The sequence below is a fragment of the Anomalospiza imberbis genome, chromosome 3 (assembly GCF_031753505.1).
Source record: "Anomalospiza imberbis isolate Cuckoo-Finch-1a 21T00152 chromosome 3, ASM3175350v1, whole genome shotgun sequence".
NCBI lineage: Eukaryota > Metazoa > Chordata > Aves > Passeriformes > Viduidae > Anomalospiza > Anomalospiza imberbis.
In genome coordinates this window covers 71939386-71950043 of record NC_089683.1, presented here as the reverse complement: position 1 = coordinate 71950043, position 10658 = coordinate 71939386, and the positions used below count along the sequence as shown (strand labels likewise).

Sequence of the window (10658 nt, the reverse complement as noted above, 5' to 3'; positions counted from 1 at the left end):
GGCAAAAAACCCCCAACCACCAACCAAGCCCCAGCCTCTGGCTAATTACCAGCTTCAGCAACACCAGACATACCCAGCTATATGCACGTAGCTGAGTGATGCCCTCCCAGAACAGGGCACATTCCAGGGACTTGGCTCTTTGGGATTAACTGTCTCTTTCATCAGCTTGGCTTGGACTACTGTTGCTGTTGATCCTGCAACGCAAATCTTCCTGAGAAAGACTCTCAGGCTGTTGATTACAAAACACTGCCATTTTGACAACCACCACACAGGATCCAGCCCTCGGTGTTTTGGGCTGCTGTTATCAGAGATAGGAACTGTATTATTGATCACAGCCAAATATGAAAATATGCATGCTTTGCAGTACGCAATGTTGAATATCTAGTGAAGCAAGATGAAAATTATAATTTATGTCACTTGGGGGAAGGGGCTCTGCCCGAATGTGGGTGGATGCACTTTATCTAACATCCTATCTAACATTAGTGGCTGAGAGTAGCAAGCAGGAGAATTACAACACTTCTGCTTGTGAAACATCATGCGAGAAGCAGAAGGGTGTGGATTTGTCCACACCTCATTTTAGGTGTATAAATGAAGCACCAATGTCAGGAGCAAAGTTGTCCTGAGCACTTCCTCAGAGAGAGACGTGGTTAAGATTTTAGGAGGGATAAATTGCTTTCTATAGGCACCTCCCTCTCTCTTGACCACAGAAGACCACAGAGAACTGCACTGCTCACCTCCTCACTGGTTGCAGCGAGGGAGCAGGGTGGCGGAAACACTGCCTGAAGGAAAGATATTGGTACTTGTGTGGGGCCTCTCTTAAGGAAGGGAAGAGGGAAATGCAAAATGATTAGCTCAGGATTCCTCTGGCAGGGGGACAGCCACAGCCAGCAGTAGTCAGCATGTACAGCAGATCCTGTTATCTCCTGCCCAGAGGTGTGCTCCAGAGGAAGGTTGTGCTGGGACAGTCCCCATGAGGTAAGAACCTCCTGTGATGCCAATCACAAAGCTCTGCTGATTTACAGTAGGATGAAAATAGCTCTCAGAGGTTTCACACTAGTGGAAGCTCAGTCAGACTGGGACATCAGAGCCAACATACAAAGGAGTGGGTGAAATAGCTACTTTTCTGTCTATGTGCAGGAGCTCTGCTCTAAAGATAGACTGCTGAACTCTTTATTGTGACAAGTGTCTGTCCCATCTGCATAGGAACAGGTTTACCTCTGCTATCACCATTAGAGTAGGTACTGGGCAGTTTTGAGAAGCCTTGGGCCCAGGCCAGGATTGTACTGTAGTAAGAGAAATTTAAAACAACCTTGTCCCATATTCCCTGCCTTCCACAAGCTTACAGTGTGTTCCCTGTTAATGCTGTCTGTGAAAACTGGCAAGATCCTCTTCTCAAAACTCAGGGGACTCCTGGATTCCAGTAGAGCTGACATTCACATGAGCTGCAACTAAGGGCAAGTTCTATGCACCTTTTTGATGCCAGCATGTGCAAAGGAAAAGTCAGCGTTAACCTTCCCAGCAGACCCTGCTTTCCTGGGGTACAGGGGACACCCTGCAGGTACCCACTCCTTCATCTGGCTGCAGAAAGCCCCTGCCAGCAAGGAGGGAGAGCAGAGGTGGAATGGCTTCAAGCAGTATTTGGAAAAGTTCCAGTTCTTACAAGGCCAGTACAATGCTGAATAAAAAAGGTGGTTTAGTAAACCTGGCATGGCCAGCAATGACAAAGTGACAAAGGGCATTTTCCTCGTGGTCAGCCTCAAGGTTGGGAAGGAGGGGCAGGTGCAGGTGCATGTCAGAGCAGGTGGTGAAAGTGTGCATCGCTATGATCACACAGAAAGCCAATCCCCAAGTGATGATCAATGGCTTTGGGGGGCGTCTGAGGTGCTCCAGATGAGTTGGTACAATTGACAGAGCTTACAGTCCTGTTGCCTGACCCTCACTCTCCTCCACCCCTTCTTCCAAGAAGGAGGTTTTGCAGTCCAAAAATATGAGCGAACACTTCTGTATTGTTCTTTAGCACCTGACTGTCCACCATAGTTAACATGCTGTTTTTAAAGGAGTTGGGTCCAGAAAAGATAACGTTAAACCTTTCAAAATACACATTTCTTTCCCCCTAGGGGGAAAGGCCCTATGGATCTGTAGCAGTAATGTGGATAATCAACAACAGCTGTGTGCTTCCCCTTCCTTCTCTTCTCTCCAGGAGCCTGTGTGCCCCTCTCTTTCAACTGCAGTAGTGTGTGTGTTTTGGACAGAGCAGGTGCTGGCTCAGGCAGGTCCCGACAGACACTTGTGCTGCCACAGCCAAGAGCAGGGCACGCTGCAGTGCTGGGGCAGGGGCAGAAACACTGCAAAGGGACTCGGTAACCTGCCTGCCTCAGCGCCTGCTCGTTTCGTTTCCTGTCGCTGTGTTGGAGGAAGCACCTGGGCTGGAGAAATGAGCTGTTTAACTGCTGCCAAAGATCAAAATGAAGAACACCTCTGGGAAACTGGCAGTTGGTGAAATAGAAGAGGATTTTGTATTTTGAACATCACTGTGAGAAAAGGGAGTGACTGTCCCTGAGGGCTGGGAGACAGAGGTTCAAAGATTTGCCTCTCAAGTCTGTGCAACCAGTGAGATGCCTGCTTGTGTAAGACCAGAGTTGAGGAATACCTTCCTGCGACACCATCAGCAACTGCTGTGAGGACAGGAGCAGGAACAGAGATTGATTTCTTGGAGCACTGGCCTGGGTCGCTGCAGGCAGCCATGTAGTAGAGGTTCTTTGGAAACTAAAGAGATCTCATACCAAAAAGCAGCAACATTTGCTGCTGTCTTCCTCTGTGGGTAGCCTTTTTGGTCATGCCTCTGGTAACTAGGAACTTTCCTCTCATTTTAAGACTTGGTCTGTTGATGACCAGCTTACAGTCAAATATTTTTGAGTCAGATTGTCCTTCAAGTTGAACAGTTTTACTTTTTCCCTTTTGTCCCCCCACACTGTTAATAGTGAGAAATCACTATAAGCTGTCTTATCTTTTGCTTTGCTGAAGTTCTTCCAATGTCTTATAGAACAGGCTGTTTATTCCCTGTAATGTTCCTGGATATGTGTTCACAGCACCTGTTCCAGTTTGAGAGCTTTCTGAAAATAGATCTAACTGGAATAGTATACAATATTCCAGATGAAGTTTCTCTAGTGTCTTTTCCACAATGCTATTAGAATAATTTCTGCTGCTTTTCTGTCTGATTTTTACTACACCATTTGACTCTATTTGTATCATTTAATCTCTGAGAGATTTCTGCCTGTGATATCCATAACTTTTGGAGTACCAGCAACACCCTCCAGCTGTCTCCTGTTGACAGATTTCATCACAGATCAGTCATGTTTCACAACACCCCTGGTTTGCTGGGTTTTGGTTTTTAGTTTTTGTATTTTTGGTGGGGTTTTTTGTTTGTTTGTTTGTTTTTGTTTTTTGTTTTTTGTTTTTTTTTTTTTTTAATATCTAAACTGTCAGTAAAGATATTGAAAGTCCTAAGACTGGTACTTGTGGAACCCCTTCATCCCAGCACAGCGCCTGTCCAACGCAACTTGTATTCTTCCCTTCAGGCAGTTCCTCACTGCTTTACAGTTTGCTGACTAATCTCCATCTTCTCCAGTTTGCCTTTTAATCACCAAAGTTGTGGCACTGAATCAAATGCTTTGCTGAAGTCCAATACTGAGACAGACTATGTTACCTCTGCCTAAAGAGGGATTGAGTTAATCACGTCTAAGAAAGGTAATTGCTTAGTTTGGCATGATGTAGTTTTAAAAGACTCATCTTGCATCTTACCCTGTTTCCCAGCTACTCATTACATACAATTTGTAGTTATTCATTCTCTAAATTTGTTCTAAAGCTCTTGATATGCAGCTGGTGGATAATCTGGTGAGGACATGCTTTATACACTTTCTTGTAAATCAGATGCAGGATTTTTGTGTGGCAGATTTAATATGCTGTATCTACTTGTGCTTTCATCAGCTTTTATTGTTGTCTGGTTTTAACTCTTATTAGGTGAGTGCTTGCTCATGAAGGTGTAGGCAGATTCACTGACCTTATTTGGGACTGTCCATACAGGCTTTATGTGTTTTCATGCATTTTATGCTTTAGTTCTCAGGTTGTGCACTCTGTGAATGCTTTGTGCCTTCAGGCTCTTGGGAGAATGGGTTGTAAAATTTGTAAAGAGTTGCTTGGCTGACTGTAGAATATAAAATTAGTGTTTGAAAAGGGAGAGCAAAACAGCCAGGGTAAATGCAGGTTCTCCTTGGAGTCACTCAAGTTTTTTGACAGCTGCAGTGTTGCAGGAGCAACTCAATGTCATGGGAACACAGGAATTTGTTTTCATCAGAGAGTTGCTTTCCCTGCCAAGCTGGCAGCAGCTATAGATGAAGCCTTAACAGGGAAACACTTTCATACTGCCTGTGCTTGGAGGGGAGTTCTCCATGAATGACTAAGTGACAGAATAGTGACCTTCACCTTCTGATCTTCTTCCTTGTTGTGTTTTGAGGTGGTTTTTTGTTTTGTTTTGGTTTTTTTTGGGTTTTTTGTTTTGTTTTGTTTTTTTGGTTTTTGTTGGTTTTTTGGTTTTTTTTGTTTTTTTTTTTTTCTGCTTACCAAGATGCTGGATGGCAGTGAACACAGGGACACCTACAGATTTGCACATTGCAAGGGCAGAATTCAAAAGGTGAAAAAAACAAGTATTGTGTAATGCTCAGTTTTCCAGCTCAACAAAGCTAAGGTTTCCTCCAAACCTCAAGCTGTTTCCTACAACCATTCTGAGGATCATCCCCACAGCCTGCTCTGAGGTGTGGGATATTCTGGAAGAAGTTAGTTTTTAGCTTTGGTCCTGAATCAAGCCTCTGTCATTTATGGGCCAGATGTCTCTATGAGTTAGGTGATCCACTGTGTTTTGTCCACGCAGGGAGGGGAGAGAGATTCCTTGAGGTTAAGCGTGTAACTTAACAACTCTAGAGGGACACAGCCCAAGATAAGAGTTAGAGGGGACTCTGATGGCCAGCCCAGTGATAGTGTTTGTTTTTGCAAGTGTTGGAGGGTGTATTCCCTGGACACGTGAAGAAATAGCAAAGAAAATACCTGTTTGCAAGGGTGAAAGGGAGGTCAGTGAGATGACCATTACAATTATTTGCTAGTATGGGCCTCCTCAATGTTCTCTCTATACAGCAGGATATAGGCACTAATAAGCTGGAAGAAGATGGCCACAACCCTGTGGATTTAGAAATACACTGAAACACTCTCTGCTTTTTAAATTCTATTTCAAAATTCTTGCAAACAGACTAAAATTTCTCTGCCATGGATATTTCTGGGATGGTCAAAGCATAGTAATTAATGTTTTGAAGTGTGCTGTCTACTTGTACTTGAGATATTGCCGTCATATATCTGGTTTAATCCACTTCTCATGCTTCCAGGTACATAAGGCAGATGTCTGTCATCACCAACCAGTTTTGTCCCAGACCAGTCCCGGAAGATGTTCAAGCTGCTGACTTGCAATGTTGCTGTTTAGTCATTATTGGGTTTCCTCCTGTTCCTCAGGGTCACTGTCTCTTCTTTCCTCTTCATGTTGAAACAGGGCTTGTTGAAGGACCTGGTTATCAGGCACTCTCAAAACATGGCCAAGGTCAGTCTGTTTTCTCTACTGTACTGTTTGTACAGCTGTGGGTAATCATGCAGGCTCTGAAATCTCAGCATTCCTTTGGCTCTCTGGCTGCTTTATGATCATTGTCCCCCTGCAGGCATCTGCATTGAAGCACTTTGATTTTTGGGGAATAGGCATGTTCTTCCAAGACTTCAGCTTGTACAGGTGTATGTGTAATATATATTTAATGACAGTTGCTCAAAAGGGCTTACAGGGAAGCTTAGCATTGATACTGATGACTTCCATATGGGATGTATTCTTGTCATGGGAACAAAGGAAGTATTTCACCCATTTTGATTTCATATTCTTGGACCAATGAGTAGAGATATGCATGTCATCTATAGATATCCTTAAAAGACCTGTGCTCCAAGCTTACCATAATTTGTTCATTACCCTTACATAGCCTGTGATAAACTTAGAAACCATGAATAGAGGCATTTAAAAGTCATTAGGATTGATGTTTCAGTTATTACAGTTTTCTAAACAAGTATTGATTCTCTGGGATTTGTTGGAATAGGTGGATTTTCCTGGAGGACAGAAAATCAAAACTTCATGCTGACTTTTTAAAGGTGATTTTTAAAATATAAATGCATATAAAACCTTTATTAATTTGCACTTTGGGGCCTTCACACTGTAACCATATAAAATGTATAAAATGTTCGGTAGGTAATGAGTACAGTTTTAATATGATTTCAGTTTTCCAGGTCAGAGCTGATCATACAGCACAGCACTCAGGAATAGCTAGGCCTGAATTTTGGAGACACCTGCAGAAGTAACAGCCTATGACCAAGTCACAGCTTTTGCGTATGTATGGATATTTCTGTGAGGAGGTTTTCAGCCCTCAGTGTCTTCAAGGTCATCACCCATGACACAAAATGACATTGTTAGACTACTACCTTTTCTCCAAGTCATTTCGAATGGACAAAGGTCTGTAACACAAGTGTACTTCCTCTACTCATCTTGAATTCTTTGTTTTGATGCAGCTTTGTCAAAACTCTCCCCTGAGACCAAGCATAAAAATTCTGGTTTCTGTGCCTGGACCAACACAGATTTACCTTTCTACAGAGTATAAGACTCACAAGCCCTCTGTGGCATAGGGGCAGCAGACAAAGCCTATTAGTATGATGCCAAAACATTGTTCCAGAGCACCTGGGTAAAAAAAAGGCAGAATTAACTCTGTGTTAGCATTTAAACAATCAGGTGAAACCTGTCACTACTGGTCACTGTGACCCACTTGAGCAGAAGAAACTTGGATGAAAGCAGCCACTAGGTATGGGAAGGTAAAAAGCTATGTAGGAAAGTAGATGGAAGACCACCAACACACTCTGAAGCAAAGGCTTCTTCAATACAAGTCTGTAACTGGCATGCCCTGTTCTTGACCCCTCATAATATGGCTAGCTTAACTAGTGCCAGTTCAAAAGGCAAATGGCCATTCTCTGTGACCAAACTGGTCATCTATCAGTCTCCTTTCCTTTCCTCATCAGGTCTGGAAGGTCCCATGCACCAGACAGAATTCTTCTCCCCATTCCCTATCAGCCTCAAGGTTCCTGGACTCTGGGCTCCCTTCCTTACCAGCCTTGAAGGTCCCAGGCACCCAGGTTGTGATGACACCATCACAAAACAGGGAGGTGTGGCAGAACACAGAGCACTGTCTATAAAATCAAGCAGTTATGAGACCACAGTGGGACTTGGACCACAGTTGCCACTGGACAACAAAACCCATGATCTTCCAGTGGTCAGGGATACTTCCACCATCATCTGCTTCCCCCAAGTTCTGAGTGATTCATATTTTTCCACATGTTTTTATTCCATATTATGATTGTTATATTGATACTACAAGCCAAGTATTAAGATTTGACCCATTCTGCAGAGCATCCAGGTGATTAGGAACTGTAAGCCAACCTGTGATAAAAATTTTATGCTAAACTACCTAGAAAATTATGATATGCTGATTCTAATTATAAAAATCATGTTCAGTTCTGGTCACAGAATTGTATGCTATGCCAATCATAAAATTCTGTTTAAAAAAATAAAGCTTTAATTATAATTACAACTTCGTGTCATCATCCTTCCACCCCATAGTGGTGGGTGACAAAACAGCTTTCATGTAAAATCTATTCTGGCCCAACTGGGAATAAAGCACTTAGAAGAAGCTGCATACAAATACCTGGTGCAGATATTTTTTCAGCAAAGGAAAATATTTATTCTGGTGAAAGTATATCAAATAGCTCCAGTCTAATAAAAAGCAACAGATGGCTCTTCAGCTCTGCATTGTGGAAGGGGTCTACTAAGTGGAGTGGCCAGCCACAGAAGAAACAGTCTGATGAAGTCACAGAAGGACCCTGAGACCGGCAGTACCAACAGGGCCTATGCTCAGGGGGCACTTAATCTCCATTTCCCCCTATAATCACCATAGACTCTCCACATGCACCAGCTGCTAATGTTAATGTTACAAAAGCCGGAGGGTTTTGCTCTGGAGCATGTAGGAGGTGTTTCATTTGTTTCTTTATCCCACAGAATAAGGGGAGCTTCTTGTTGGGGTTTGGAGTCTGTCGCTGGGAGTGGTTAACATGAGGTGTGCAGGATAGCTTATGCAGGGAAGGTTCCCCTAACCTGTCATTTCTTGTGTGGGTGTGTTTTGCCCTGGAGCAACCTTAACTGCTTTTTTAACAGAACTTTTTGGTGGGAATTGTTAGGAAAGCATTTCTCTAACTACCTAAGCCTTGCTGTGTTTTTTTGGCCCTACCTATACCGCAGCATAAAATATTCTGTACATTGGGAATTCTCAAGACTTGATAGTCATCTCAGTGGCACCCAATTTAAAGATAATTATTCCTGATTTACATAGGCGTGAATAAGGCCTTTCCATATATAATATAATATATTGCCTCTCTCAGATGTAGACACAAAGGCCATTCTCAGATTCCTTCTCATAGAGAGTTACGTGTGGATGAATCAGATTAACTCCTTTGCCAAGAGCCATTACTTCCAAACTGCAGCATTGGAGAGGACCAAGAGGGTGAAGGAGAATATGTATTTGGCACTGCAGTGCAGGGGCAGCAGGGGGTCCTGAGGGCTGTAGGAACTGAAAAGCATCTGAGATCCTTTAAGGTTCATATGGTTCAGATGAGAGACCTAGGCATGCATACCAAAACCAACCAACCAAAAAAAAAAAAAAAAAAAAAAAAAAAAAACCAAAAAAACCCAAGCAAATTCTGCTGTTATGTAATTGGATTTACCTTTTCTGATGAGGGCCATGCCCTCAGGTTCCCTCACTTTTCTGACTCCCAAAGCTAAAGAAAACGTTTTAGGTTTTCTTTGTTTGCAGCTCTTACTCCACCAGCATCTTTTCCAAAACTACAACACATTATAGCTTTAGCTCTTACATTTTCTCTGCCCTACCTCCATGCTGTGGAAGAAAAGCCCAGCATTTAATTATCAAGCCAATCTGGAGCAGCTAGAAATACAAACGATCATATAATTTCAGTTAGACTTTGCAAGGGGCTCAGACACAGAGCAGGGCATGGGAGAGATGAAGGAGAAAGGTTAATTTCTGCATTTTGCTTCTACTGCATTAAGGGTGTTGGTGTTGATGCAAAATAAAGATATTCTCACCTTGAATTCCTCCAAAGCAATTCTTTTATGTGGTTGCCTCAGTAGAATGAAATCTTTATGAAATAGCCAGCACACCCACCCAGACATAAGCCAGGCACTAACTGTTCATGTTTAGAAACAAACTTGCCCCATGGGTACATTATTCACAGCCGGTCACTTGCCAGTTTTCCCTTGGAAGATATAAAATAAACATTAGGAGTAAAGGTGATGCATAGTTTGGTCTCTTTTTTTTTCTTTTTTCCAGATGGACGTTGCAGCAAATCTGTGGGTTCTCTCTATCCTTTTTTCCACTCACTCATTTACAAGTCAGCTAAATCAATGGTGCATTCCTAAAGTCTTCCTGCTGATCCACTCAAAGGCTGCACATGGTGTATTAGCACTTGGATCCTGAAATCTCAAATTCTACCAGCAGTAAAAGATTCACAGCTTTCAAACCTTATTCCAGAAAATTAGGAAATCATCCTCCTGATCCATCCTGCCACTGCTGTGGGCATCTCTGTTGCCTCAGAAACATAACAGGTTGTTGTTATTACAGCTAGAGACCAGCTGACCTCCCGTTTCCTTTCGTCAACCAGCTGCAAAACTCCTCGGTCATGGAACAGTCTCAAATTGACCATCTGACCCCAGTTTATGCAATTCCCCTGTGACCGTTTCATAAGATTTTTGTCACTTCACTTCACTCAATTGTTTGTGGAAAGCATTCGCAGTTAGCCTGGCTAATGGGAACGTTGTGGTGTGACAGCTTGCCCCGTGGCTAAGCCCTCCATCTCCAAGGCAACCTCACAATCTTGCTCTAAGAGTAGTACGTCATGTCATGAGATAAAATGAAACCCAAAAGGATATGCCGGGACAATTCCAGCTCTAACTACCCATAGTGCTATTCTGCTTTAGCAGAAACTTCAGGAAACATTCCCAGGCTGCTTATTTAAACATGGGAGGGCACCACAAAGACAGCATTTGTCTCTAAAGCTATACAAGCCATACAGGGGCATGAAGAGCTACACCATGAGCTCTACCAGGAATCCTAGGGATCTTAAACAGTTTCCAAAGAGCTATGTTGAAATGATTGAGGGCAGAAACAAATGGTAATTTCACGTGTCTGACGAATCACCTGGGTCCTACCTCTGTGCAGCTCCATTACTTGAAGCTGTAGTTGTTGAAACAGCCTCATTAGTGTGGTTCTTGAGCTGGACCCACCACACTCCTCTGTCTGCCCTTCACAGAGTTCAGCTGAGTCAGTGTTAAACTCAGACTTTTACAGAAAAGGAGGGACTCCTTTCCCACTCCCTTGAGTGCCATGTTGAGGTGGTCTTTGCTGATAGTACTGCAGAGCAGCAGAAGCCTCTCTGAAGGACATTGTGTAGGAGTGTTGCTGAAGCAGTTC

General features: G+C 43.1%; 1 long non-coding RNA gene across 1 annotated transcript; it reads left to right on the top strand.

The window, feature by feature from the left end:
• Positions 1–3453: 3453 nt before the first annotated feature.
• On the top strand, positions 3454–7712 carry LOC137471063 (uncharacterized). Its single transcript, XR_010997389.1, has 2 exons — positions 3454–5641; positions 6364–7712. It is a non-coding gene; the product is annotated as an uncharacterized lncRNA (long non-coding RNA).
• The last annotated feature ends 2946 nt before the right edge of the window (positions 7713–10658 follow it).